The sequence below is a fragment of the Astatotilapia calliptera genome, chromosome 11 (assembly GCF_964374335.1).
Source record: "Astatotilapia calliptera chromosome 11, fAstCal68.1, whole genome shotgun sequence".
Taxonomy (NCBI): Eukaryota; Metazoa; Chordata; class Actinopteri; order Cichliformes; family Cichlidae; genus Astatotilapia; species Astatotilapia calliptera.
The window spans coordinates 7,403,094-7,415,662 of record NC_137432.1 but is presented as its reverse complement, the minus strand read 5'-3'; the positions used below and the strand labels follow the sequence as shown (position 1 = coordinate 7,415,662).

General features: G+C 41.2%; 1 long non-coding RNA gene across 1 annotated transcript; it reads left to right on the top strand.

The window, feature by feature from the left end:
* The first annotated feature begins 6,656 nt into the window (after window positions 1-6,656).
* On the top strand, window positions 6,657-7,160 carry LOC145432031 (uncharacterized). Its single transcript, XR_013912372.1, has 2 exons — window positions 6,657-6,909; window positions 6,995-7,160. It is a non-coding gene; the product is annotated as an uncharacterized LOC145432031 (long non-coding RNA).
* The last annotated feature ends 5,409 nt before the right edge of the window (window positions 7,161-12,569 follow it).

The window sequence follows — 12,569 nt, the reverse complement described above, 5'->3', positions numbered from 1 at the left end:
GTGTTCTAAATCCTTTGGTTGGTAGTGTATTTTATATAGAAGATATTTGTAAGTGGCAAGAAATCACATATATGGAATTCAAAGTGTGTTCTGTTACTTAAATGAATGTTAACAATTTAAAAATCCAAGTGATCACCAAGTAATGCTCACTCTTATTTTCAATATCAACCATGAATCTGTTGAAATGTTGTTTTTATGGAAAAAAGTGCAAAAGGACCCTCATGGAAGAAACAGCATCAATTTGCAAGTCCTGATCTACAGATTTTAAAAGTTTCAAAGCTCTGCTCCTTAAATTAAACAGAATCCTGCTACATAAATTAGAGCGCTCCCTCATGAGCAGATGCCATGTCAACACTCTCCGTCTTTCCCCAGCATTGAAAAAGTCATGCTTGGAGTCATGGTGAATTCTCATTGCTTGTGACATCTCTGTGATTTAAATGGAAGAGCTGTGTACCTCTGAAGTTTACCAGCATCAAATATAAAACAAAACAAAATCTCCTCATTGCAGCGAGGCCACGTCGCTATTAAATATTTCAAAAACCTTCTCCCCCTTTTCCTCTTGCCGGCAATCAGGAAACAATCTTTCCTTGTCTCTCCCCAGTATCTTCAGGGACTCTGGGTACGGACTGTGAGGGAAGACGTCTGAATGCGAGATGACTGCTCCAGATCCGATGGCGGATGGGTGTGCCGGTGGAGGGCGGTTTAATTGGAGATGTGGCTGGCTTCTCCAGCGGTGGGAGAAGAGGAATATGAGGGGGGGGGGGGAGGCTCCCAGTGGCTCAGCGCATCGCATAACCGGTGACCTAGAAAAGGAACACTGATCACTCCCTGGAGCTGATGGCTGAAGAGCCTCACTCTTAATGAACGCACTCGGCCGAGCTCTGCTGTGGATCATAGAAACTATAGCTATTGTGGGTATTATGCATGACAAACAGGAGCAACGAATATGACCCTGAAAGAACAGAAAAGGAATGGATGCATGAGTCTGTGAGCCAAAGATCAATTCCTAGATGGAAAACTTCATGCCACTGTGGTGTCATCAATTATACTCAACACACAACACTCAAGGGACAAATAAAATGTAGCTTCTGAAAACATAGCTTCAGATCATACCTGGACTCTTTCCTCTCTGTAATGATTATAACAGAACCACAGTTAATGGCTTCAAGTCAGTGAGACACTTGCACTATTAAATCTATAAGCCTATCTTGATGCTATCATTATCACAGTAATTGAAATGACATTAATGGCATGGAAGATATATGAACAGCGCCATTTCTGATTTGAAATAATGCATTTGCCTAATCACAAGGGGGGAATTGCAAAATTAGAAAATTAAGTTTTATATTTTGGAGTTTATAAATGTTGTCTTTGCTTTTATTGTATTGTTTTTTTATTGTTTTCATGGGAAGAATCATAAATTGTTAGAAATACATTAAAAAATATCTGGATCCTTTTAGTACACAGCCATGTAGTACAGTGTAGTGGAACTTTGTTCTGGTGAAACAAGAAAATCCAAACGTCTGTTGCTCCAAACCCGACAGTAGTTCAGCATTAATGGTGCCTGCACAGATGTTTATCAGTGTCATGTGCAATATCATTGTTCGTTTTTATTTTTGTCCCTCACATAGATAATTTTCTAAATCTTTTAGTAATCTAATGTACTGTAGATGATTACATCTACAAATTCTTCTTTGATAAATTTCAACTTTTAGCAATTTTATTATCAGATCATTAAATTGTTTACAAAGCTTTACTTTTCAGATGCTCTTTTTATAACGAGCAGTGTCACTGAATATGCTAATTAGTTGTGAGATATTCAACTAGGTGATTTGTTTGTGCATTGTGTGAGCTTCTTAAATGAAATACTTTAATTGAAAAGTAGACTTGATATGGGGTTTTTTTTTTTACTATTTTAATAAAACACGGGCCTTAAATGATTTGCAAATGAGTGCATTCTGTTTTTATTCATAGTTATATTGTGTCCCAACATTAATGGAAACTGGCTTGTATTTCAGCGTCCTGCAGCTCTTACTTTTATTAGTAGTAGTATTACAGTGGCCAGAACTGTTTCTACAATCGTACAATTTAAAAATATTCATTTCTGCTTCAGCAATAGTTTTCTGACTAATTAATTTACACTTGCACTGCTCCCAGCCACAGAATCCATGTGAAGCATTAATACTCTTGGCTGCATCCAGGATTTGCTTAATCCATAGCTTTGCATCTTTTTTCTTCCCTGCATTTTGTGTATATAGGACTCAGAATTCAGCAGGATATTCTCTGTCTCATAACAGGTCAGGTCAAGGTGGGGCTGTATCGCTTTATTCTCCTGCTGCAGACATGATTACAGCCTGATCGGTGTGCGTGTTTGAATGCAAAAACTGCCTGAAACTGTCAGCACAGACCACTGCATCCAGCCGTGTTAGTTTACATTACCAGCCACATGAGGAGGTTTCTCAGTCCTGCCAGTTTCCACCATGCCACTGGGATCCAGTAACAGCATGGGCTAATCCGAACCTGCACAGCGTCTGTCATTTCCATGCAACCTACGAGACACAATTTGCTGTAAAAATGCTACATTTGAAGCACTTGTTCCCCACTGAGAAGCGATACTGAGGCAACAGTAGTTCCTGTGCAACACTTCCCCTGACCTTCCCACATTCTGTGCTCTTTAATGAGGCGACTCAGACAGAGAAAGAGTGAACCATCTATTAGTGCTGGGGGCGAGGACTCCTGCATTTCCTCCATCAATTAGTACAGCAGCCGAACCAGAGGAGCGCTGCTGATTGCTGGAGGAGCTGCAGCCAAACCAGCCAGTTGTTCAGTCAGTCGATACAGCAGCTCGGTAACTGGATGACTTTGGAAATTAAGCAAAACTCAGCTCTCTCACTTCCCTCATCAAGGCACTTAGAGTCATTAAGTATTCAACTGGTCATCGGCAGAACGGCCAATGACCAGCCTGGCTTAGCAGCAAGTCCTCTGATGCAGCGTGCAACAAACACAGTTTTTAACAGCCTTCTCTGCATGCTCTGACTGTTTCCACAGACAGTGTGACAGCTGTGAAGTACAAGCGTGAATCAAACAGGCCCAGGATAATTCAGTCTTTTATATATTGTGTTATATATGTATTTTATCTTACTCACAGTGCTATTCTTCTTTTTACTTTTGTATAATGTGATGCATTCTAAATTAAACTGTTCAACAGTAAATACAGGTAGAAATACAATAATTACTCTATGCACTCATAATATTTTGGAGGTTGAAATATTAGTTTAACAAAACCAGCTGTGATTTGCTCTACCTTAGCAGGTACGGCACTACTGCAATAAAATCTAGTGTGGACACAGAGAAAAAGTATAGGCTCATTTATATTATTATTAGTAGTAGTATTTTTTTAAATTGTATTTTTCATTTGCAAAATTTAAAATAATGTATATTTTACACATAGCATAGAGTTTTTACTTTAAACGTTGCTCTCATCTTTTGCTTTCACACTGATTAATTACTAGAGATTTTCAGGCTTTCCAAGATTACGGCAATTAGAGCAGAAATAAATCATAAACATATTTGACCATAGGGTCACTACAAACTGTAAACTAAAAACAATCGTCCTTATGGCAAACATGAAAATATACCTAGTGATGCGAGCCTAATATCAGTGATAGCAGAATGTTGTGTATGAATCTAACTGTGCTTAAGAGGCTCAAATGTTACTACACTGCATCGTCTTTTCCCTTTCAAAGAAAAGCTCTCCCCATCCTTTCATTTGTCTCCCCGCTGACGTGCATCACAGCCTTCACATTAATCACCAGTCTGTCGCTCCTTTCTCTCCTCCTCCTGGTCTCAATTTATTCACATTCCTCTCTTTCCCCTTCCTTTACCGTGAATCACACCTAATTAGGCGCTCTCTAGATCTGATTTTCATAAAAGGCTCGGGGGAAGGAGGAAGGGGGGGGTTTGGTTATGACAATTATTTTTTCATAGGGCTATATGGAACGGGGACAAAGGATAAATGGTTATTAGTATTCCACACCTTAAAGAAAATCACCAAAAAAATTCCACTTTGATTCTGGAATTACAAAGAGACGCTGCTTTTGTTGAATACGCGGACAGTGGCAGAGTGTGGCCGCATTATCGCATGGTTGATTGTGCCACTTGGGAAAATTGAACATCAGATTTGATAAGGAAATTAGTATGAAATACCTTCTGTTATCCTATTCTGGGAAAAATTACGAAAGGCAGTTTTAACAATATAAAACTTGCCAAATCTGCTTAAATACACTACAGAGAGCGATGTATATTTACAGGTTGTTTTTCCATGTAGAACTGATTGAGTCTGCATCTGGCTCGCTTCTGTGCTGGTCTTTTGCAGCAGTAGGCTGCTTTTGTTCCAATTAGTGGCTACCATGGTTGCAAGTGCAGCACTCTTGAGCGAGTCCTTTTTTATATTTTGAAAAAGAGAAAAAAAAAAGCAAAACAGGCAAACAAACTGACATAGAAAGGAGACGTAAACAGAATGTGGCTTGGTTTTAGAAAAAACGAGAACTCGTTAACTGAAAAAAGTTAACTGAATAAACAGCAGATGCTCCAAACACGTAGAGACATGGTCCATCTTTTAAGTACTGAATAAATGAGGTTTTACATTATTCAGAATGTACGGGCCCATCGCCCCATGGATAGTGGCAGCACCTAACAGCCTCAGGGTGGATGCAGGGGGTGAGAAAACACTGGTTTAGGTGGGGAAGATCCCGTCATTTCCCCAGTTCTTTTAACAACACATACGCGCGCATACATTCGTGTACGCTGATGATGTCTTGTGCCATATTGAGTGGCCTCTATTGTTTACGTCTCCGTGGACGGGGTCTCCAGATGGCAGGGTGCCTATTACTGCGGCCCCTACTGTGAGGGCCCCATTGCGTATGTGTGCGTTGTTCTCTGTGAATGTGTACAGATGCAAATACACAGAGGGAGAGAGAGTAAGATGTTCCTCTTTGTATTTGTCTGTATTTCTGCAGGGCAGGCCATGTGTGTGTGCTCGTGTTTGAGGATGGGGTTAGGGCTAACCAGAGGCAACATGAACTGAGGCACCAGTGTGACATTCCTTCAAAGCCATCATCAGAGCTTTCTCCTTACAAATGAGACTGCAGCGCGCGCCCCTCCGGGGGATTCGCTCGGCCTCGGTCATTAGGCCTCAGCCAAATGGCCCTGAGGAGATGCTGGCTGGATCTATAGCATGAAACACATACAACACTTTCACAGCCGTATGGCAGGCCCAGCTCATGAATATCATTACATAGTAATGACTACCCTGGGATAAGGCCTACCATAACACAATATGTTTTGTTGTGCAGTTGGGTGCTTTCAGCGCTGATTGTTTGGACAGTGGATTAAAGTCTCCATATTTAAAAATTCCTCTCCTCTCCTTTCCAGACAAATCTGCAAAGTTACAGTTATAAAGCAGATTTGGGGGGACCTATTGTGCTTTTATGTTCTGTCATATGTCCGCTGGTGCAGTGGTTGATGCTTACTATTAAACGTGGACAAAGTTTTAAATAATTGAGGTCAGATTAAGCGAGAGTAATTCCTGTGAACTAAAGACTCGTGCATCTTAGACTTAACAGCTCTGGCTATGAGCATCACCCAAAAATTCTCTTCATGAAGGGCAGCCAATCAGGCAAGCATTAACATAACGGAAAGAAAAAGGAGCTACAGTAGTTTTTTTTGTTTGTTTTTCAGAAAGCGAACAGAACTCAAAGGCTGCACCAAGGCCAGTTTAAAATAAAAAGAATTTGTTAAAATAAAGGATTTTTCTAAACCTCAAATCGTGCAAATATGGAGCTGGAAGTGAGCGCAATAGCACATGTTTGTAATGAAAATAGAGTTTTGTGCAGAACCTTGAAACATGGAGGAAAGAAGAGAAAAGAATAGGAAAAAGGAAAATTATGGAGGAAAAGCAAAGAGAAATATATTTTTTTCATTTCTATCAGCTCTAACTGATGCCTGCGTTCCACCCCTGTCCTTTACCACCAATGGATCCTGTGGATCAACATCACAACACATTGATCAGTAGAGGAAGGGTCACGTCGATACTGCAATCAATCCCCATAGGTCACTGAGGTCAGGTGCAAACAGAGTACATATAACATCGTTAAAATGACTGCAGCAGTGATAACTTATTACTAAAATCAAGCAGTAATGGAACACCAAGTGCTTTAATTATTAGAAAAGACAGGTTTAAAAAAAATACACAAAAATTATGGTTGTATATTTGACCTGGAAGTTTCTTTAAGTCTTTTCTTGTATCATGCACAATGAGGTGGGATTTTTCCTAAATATATATTTTCTTGTATTTGTATGTTATTTAAAACCCTTTTCTTTTTCATTTTAAAAAGATGTCTTCCCCATCAAAAATAAAGAGAAATTTGATGTGTTCAAGCCTAACAGATAGTATTTCTTGCAGCAATACGCGAGCAGTAGGACGTCTAATGTTTCTGCTACAAAAATATTTTTAAATAGGGATCCTAAATCCCTTCCTTGACTTCAAAGTGTAATCTGCTGTCTGCTAAAGACATGTAGGTGCACACAATAATGACAGAAACTAAAAACTGTCAGGGTCCTGGGACTGGGCGACCCAGGATCCCTGAGCAGTCATGTATTATATTATTATTATTATTATTATTATTGTGTATTTTGGTGTTGCTCCCCCTTCCCTGTGCTTGTGTATATGTGTGTGTGGGTGGCTGAGCACTTGTTTATAGGCGGCGTCAGGCCTGGAGGGTGTGGCCCTGCAAGGGGACTGGCCACACCCGAAGCCACACACCTGCTGCTGATCAGGCCTCGTCGGGGGAGCTACTTAAGAGAGTCTTGGAGCTCCCACCGACGCGGGATCATTGCATGAGACTCCACGTTAGTCACCCTGTCTAAGTTTAGTCAGAAAGTGTATGCCTGCCATTTCTGAGTGTCCTGACAGCTGCGCTATTGTTTCCCGCAGGAAGAGCGTGGAAGGCACGGAGAGCAGCGAGCACCGGGGGGTGCTGACACGGGAGCAGAGAGCACACGGACTATTCACGGGAGACACGACACGGGAGTCTGGGAGAACACGGGGATTTATTGTTACGTTGTTTTCACTCTGTAAATAAACACTGTCTATACGTAGAGCACCGCGCCTGGGTCCTCCTTCCCCACTCCTTCCACGGTGTGCCATGCCATACCGTGACAAAAACAAATGCATATATACAGCATTTTCTGCACATCAGTGTGACATATCTGAACTGTTGAGCCAATTCATTACCTGCAGGATAGCTGACAGGGCATGCTGTGATCCTGCCTTTGTACAGCACAGAGGCATGCTGACATTTCAACATAATGGTGCCAATAATACATACATCTGTTCACGGTTTCTGGACCAGCAGTTAGGATTGATATCATGATATGTACCTCAAGCTGCTGCAGCTGATGGGAAGCATCTGACTTTCAACATGTGGATGAACACAAAAATGAAAGTACAAATTGCTGGATTTATGTTTCCGTTGGCCTTTTTACTAATGGATGTAAGTTCATCAGTACAATAATATTGGCATAAGTTATGTTTAGTGAGGTTATTGCAACTTTAATGAAGTTTATTATAACTCGTAGTAATTTGCTTCCTTCCTTCGCCATTGTCATCATCATTCTTTTCACAGCACTGCTCTTCCTCTCGTTCCCCTTTTCAGCCAGTAATAAATTATTTACACAGAGTATAGATCTACAAGCTCTCAGTGCGTTGCAGTTGCTTAGCCGCATCGCCCAGAGGCGGAGGAAGAGGATGGGGGTGAGACGGGTGGCCGGGCATTTTACGAAAGAGCAAGCAAGCGAGGCGAAAACGCAGTGCTCTCCAAAGGTCATCACCACCCACCGGGTCTCCTGTGATATTTTCATTATTGAGGTGAGAGGGAACAAAAACGGAAGAAAAAAAAAACCCCGCTCTGCTGCACTCAGCTCTTTGTGTACGTGCACCACCTTCAGGCCTGCTTCAGTAATCCCCCGTGGTAATATTATGTGGTAGTGTCACGCATGATGGAGGGGAAAGGAAGTGGGAAGGTTTTCCATGTGTGCAGACGTGCACTGGTTAAAGAAAACGTGAGGAAAGGAGACAGTAACAAAGGAGAAGTCTGAGAAGAATGAGAATCAGAGTGAGGAAAGCTACCAAATGAAAGCAGAAGAAATGACAGAGAGTAATACAAAATAAAGGAGAATTCAGATGAAGGTAGGGGGATAAAGGAAGATGAAGAGAGATAGAAAAGACAATGAGGAGAAATGAGAGACTTTATTACAGAGATGTGTCTCCTGATAGAGACGGGAATCAGATAGGCGCTGATTGTTTTTCCTTAGATACACTGTAATCTCACTGATCTCCAAACAGTGCTGTAATTGGAATCTTCTGAGATGATCAGAAAAAAAGTCCTATTAACTGCTTTCTTTTTTCTCCAAACACAGGGCCGAGAAAAAGATAACCTAAAAGATAGTGAAAGGTTTGGATTCTTGCAAGGATATATGAGGAAAAAATGTGATTATTTTGGAATGATTAGATAGAGTCCAACATTCTGTTGCTAATAAGCCTTTATTGAGTCATGGTCAGACTTCCTCATGTAGGCCCAACACCCACAAGTGGAGCCGTTGGGGATGCAGCCAGGAGCAGAGATCTGGGACCGATCCCCAGCTACCGAGACTAACGACTGGGACATGGTGGGCAAGAAACCTGAGTTAGACTTTTGGACTGCCTTGAAGAGATTCTGGCAAAATGTCAGGCAACTCAGGAGGGGGAAGAGGTGCTCTACCTGCACTGTGTATAGTGTGGGTGGAGTGCTGATGTCTTCGGACGAGGATATTTTTGGAAGAAATACTTGTGGAAGGAATACTTCAAAGACCTCCTTAATCCCACTGACACTTCTTCCGTAGAGGGGTCTGGGAAAGAGTGGTTATGACTCGTCCATCAGCGGGGTGAGGTCACTGAAGCAGTTAAACAACTCCTTGGTGCAGGGCCACTGGGGTGGATGAGGTTTGCCTTGAGTTAGTGAAGACTCTGGATGTTGTATGTCTTGGCTGACACACCTCTACAATGTTGCTAGAGGTCAGGGGCAGTACCTCTGGATTGGTGGTGGTTCCCATCTTCCAGAAGGGGCACCAGAGGGTCTGCTCCAACTATAGGGGCATCACACTCCTCAGCTTTCCTGCAAAAGTCTGGCTGTGTCCTTCAGGTTTTTCTATGGGAGGTGCTTTCAGGCTGTAAGGCCCGATACCTCATACTCCCAAAGCAGCTGTTAAATATACATATATACAACCGTTGAAAGAGCTTGGTCTGCATAGCCGACAATCAGCCAGACTCATTCCCGGTGGGTGTTGGACTCCACCAAGAACTTATCCAAGAAGTTAACTGCCAAGAAATTATCCATAAGTGGAAAATATTCAAGGTGAGGGTATGGTAGGTAGCACTGTCACCTAATAGCAAGAAGGTCCTTGAGTTGAATGCAGTCTGGGGCCTTTCTGTGTGGCGCTTGCATTGTCTTCCCTTGTCTGCGTGGGTTCTTGCCAAGTACTCCAGCTTCCTCCCATGCAGTTAGTAAGGTGAAGTTAACTGCTAGTTCTAATTCAGCTGTAGTTGAGTCTTGTGTAGTTAGTGCGTAGTGTTGTGGTTGGTTTTGTACAGTGTGTCAGAACAATGAGGTGACTGCTGTCTCCAGGTAGAAACAGGAGTGACACACCTGCTGCTGTCAGGCCTGCAGGTATCATGCTGTGATGTTCTCCTTTATAGTGGACAGAAATATTTGCAGGTGTTTGTGTGGCATCTTACTGAATGCAGAACAGCTTATTGTTATGTAAATAGTTATGAAGTTATGAAATATGATTCACTAAACATGTTTGTGGTTGTTACAGTAAAAAATATAACTTTTTCTACTCGAATTTTATGTTTTTTGTCTGATTTTAGATCAATTGTGTTAATACAGTGTGTCAAAATGAAAACATAACTGTAAACTCAGACGCGTGAGATTGTGCTGAAAAGGATGATACCAAACAAGGCAAAGTAAATAGTTTTTAAAGGTGAAATGTACAGGGAAAATCAAAAGTAGTTAAAATGGCCAATTATACCCTGGACCCTAGAAGGTTAAACATTTTTTTAAAAGTAACGCAATAGTTACTTTTCAAGTAATTAACTACTTTTAGAATCTTGTAACTCAGTTACTTTTTTTTGAAGAAGTAACTAGTAACTATAATTAATTACTTTTTCAAAATAACTTGCCCAAAAATGGCTGTGCCCTACAACTTACTCTGTGACAGCTAGCCTATTCTAGGTGTCACAGGGGGATCCAGACCCCACCATAACCCTGACATGAATGGATGGATGTAAGGAAAACACTAAAGACAGTTATCCATGTTCTCTGGACTTTCCAGTTAATTCATCTCAAGACCAGAAACTGCAAAGCTCAGAGAAACTCCAAAAACCCAATAGCTCTATCTCAGCCTCTACAGGCCTCAGTTAGCATGTTAAAATTCATACAAGGATAATTAGAAAAAGGCGAAACAGCTAGGCACACCAGGGGAAACCCTCTTCTCATTAAAATACAAAAAAAAAAGAAAAAAAGAAGCATGCCAGCATAGCTTGGGTGTGCTTTAGGTTTTGTTGTCTGCTGACTAGGGATGGGTATCGTTTAGGTTTTATCCAATACCAGTATCAAACCGGTACTTTTGAAACTGTGCCGGTGCTTAAACGGTGCTCGAACCGGTGCTTAAAGAATGGAGAACACACACTTTGTCCAAAAACCTCTCATGTTTAGCTGTTTTTGTGTAAAAAGATAACAATGTTAGCCTTTTCTGCAGCTATAGGGGGTTTATGGTATCACTCTTGGCTGGAAGCAGTGCTTAAACAATGGAAAAAACACTAACTTTGTACAAAAACCTCTCATGTTTAGCTGTTTCCCACTTTTTCTTTGGTCATTCGCCTTTTTTGGCCAGGGTGAAGGGAGTATCTGCCATCAAACAAGAAGACAGCCGCATGTAACTACGACCGTGTTTGCTAGTTCACCTTACATGCATTAATTTAATAACGTGGTTAGCCTACTCAACGTGAATTACAGACGAACAACATTAAGCTACTCACACAGAGAAGAACGGCTGCTGCTGCCATCATCATCCGTCATCATTTCTGCTACACTGGCAGGGCTGCGGGCCAGCACTCTAATCTTCGGGTTCTTGGGGGATGTTGCTAACTCCGGGTCCAATAACAGGCAACCCACCCGCAGTAGATGTACCGGTGTGAGGTCTTGCTTCAAGCTATCGAATACGGCGCATTTCTCGGCTTTTAACAAAATGCTATACGTCACCAGGTTCGTTGTCAGATTCGAGGTGTTGCCTCCTTTGCACAGTTTCAGCTTGAAGCACTTGTTGCAGGCTGCTGAGTTTGCATCTTTTGCTGTGAAGTACAGCCAGACTTTTGACCGCTTCGCCTTGGGCATTTTTAATCTGTAGCTCTGCTCTAAAAGAACGTACTACCTGGGCCCGCCTACGACGCTTGCAAAGGTAAAATGATTGGCTAGAATCCAAAGTGTATGACATCTCAGGGGAAAAAAAGCACCGAAATAAAGCACCGAAATGTACGCTGCTTTTCGGTCTGGTTACTACCCGTTTATGTCAGAACCGGTGCCGGTACCCATCCCTACTGCTGACCTTTTATGTAGAAATGTATGGAAAGTCATAGGTAATTCAATCCTCCCATTCAATCCTCCTGATTCTATTAGGGTGATATTTTGTTTTCATAGATCATGCTAACTTTGTACAATATGCTTCCACTGCATTCACAGAACAAATTATTTTACATTAACAGATTCGATCGGGCCAACTAGAAAAAGCAAACTACAATGTTTTACATACATTTTAAATGTTCGTTTTCAAGTCAGATATAGAATATGAAATATGGATATTGTTATCACCTTGTTTTTCAGAACCTCCTATGATTTTTTTTTATGTTTTCTGGGAATCCAATCTATACGGTTAACCTCTTTGTGAAAAGGTTCCTAGCATGAACGATAAGAACTACAGCTTTTAGCTCGACACATAACATATTTTATGTGTCTAAATTCTGAAGCTAGTGATGGAAATATATTGTGTGTTACTTAACAAATCGTGGACCTCTTTTTATTCTAACTGAAGAGGAGCTCAGACAGCCTGTCTTAACAGATAAATCATATTCATAGTTGAGAGATGGGTGAAAAGCATTAGACCAGTCAAAAACCCTGAAAACGTTCAATTTAGTCACAGCTGAATTTACAACAAGTCATGATCATTCTGTACATTCCATCTTTTCCATAATGTCACATTTATGGTAAGAAAACAATGCTGATATAGTGCAGGTATCACTGATGATACATTCATTAGTTTATTTGAGGAGATACAAGAAATGGGTTTAATTTTTCCTAGTGATCAGTTATCACATGTCAGTTTCCCAAGATATATTTGTATGAACAACACACACACACACACACTTATAAAGAAACACAGCAAAACAAACATCTGTCCAAAAGAAATATTTCCAT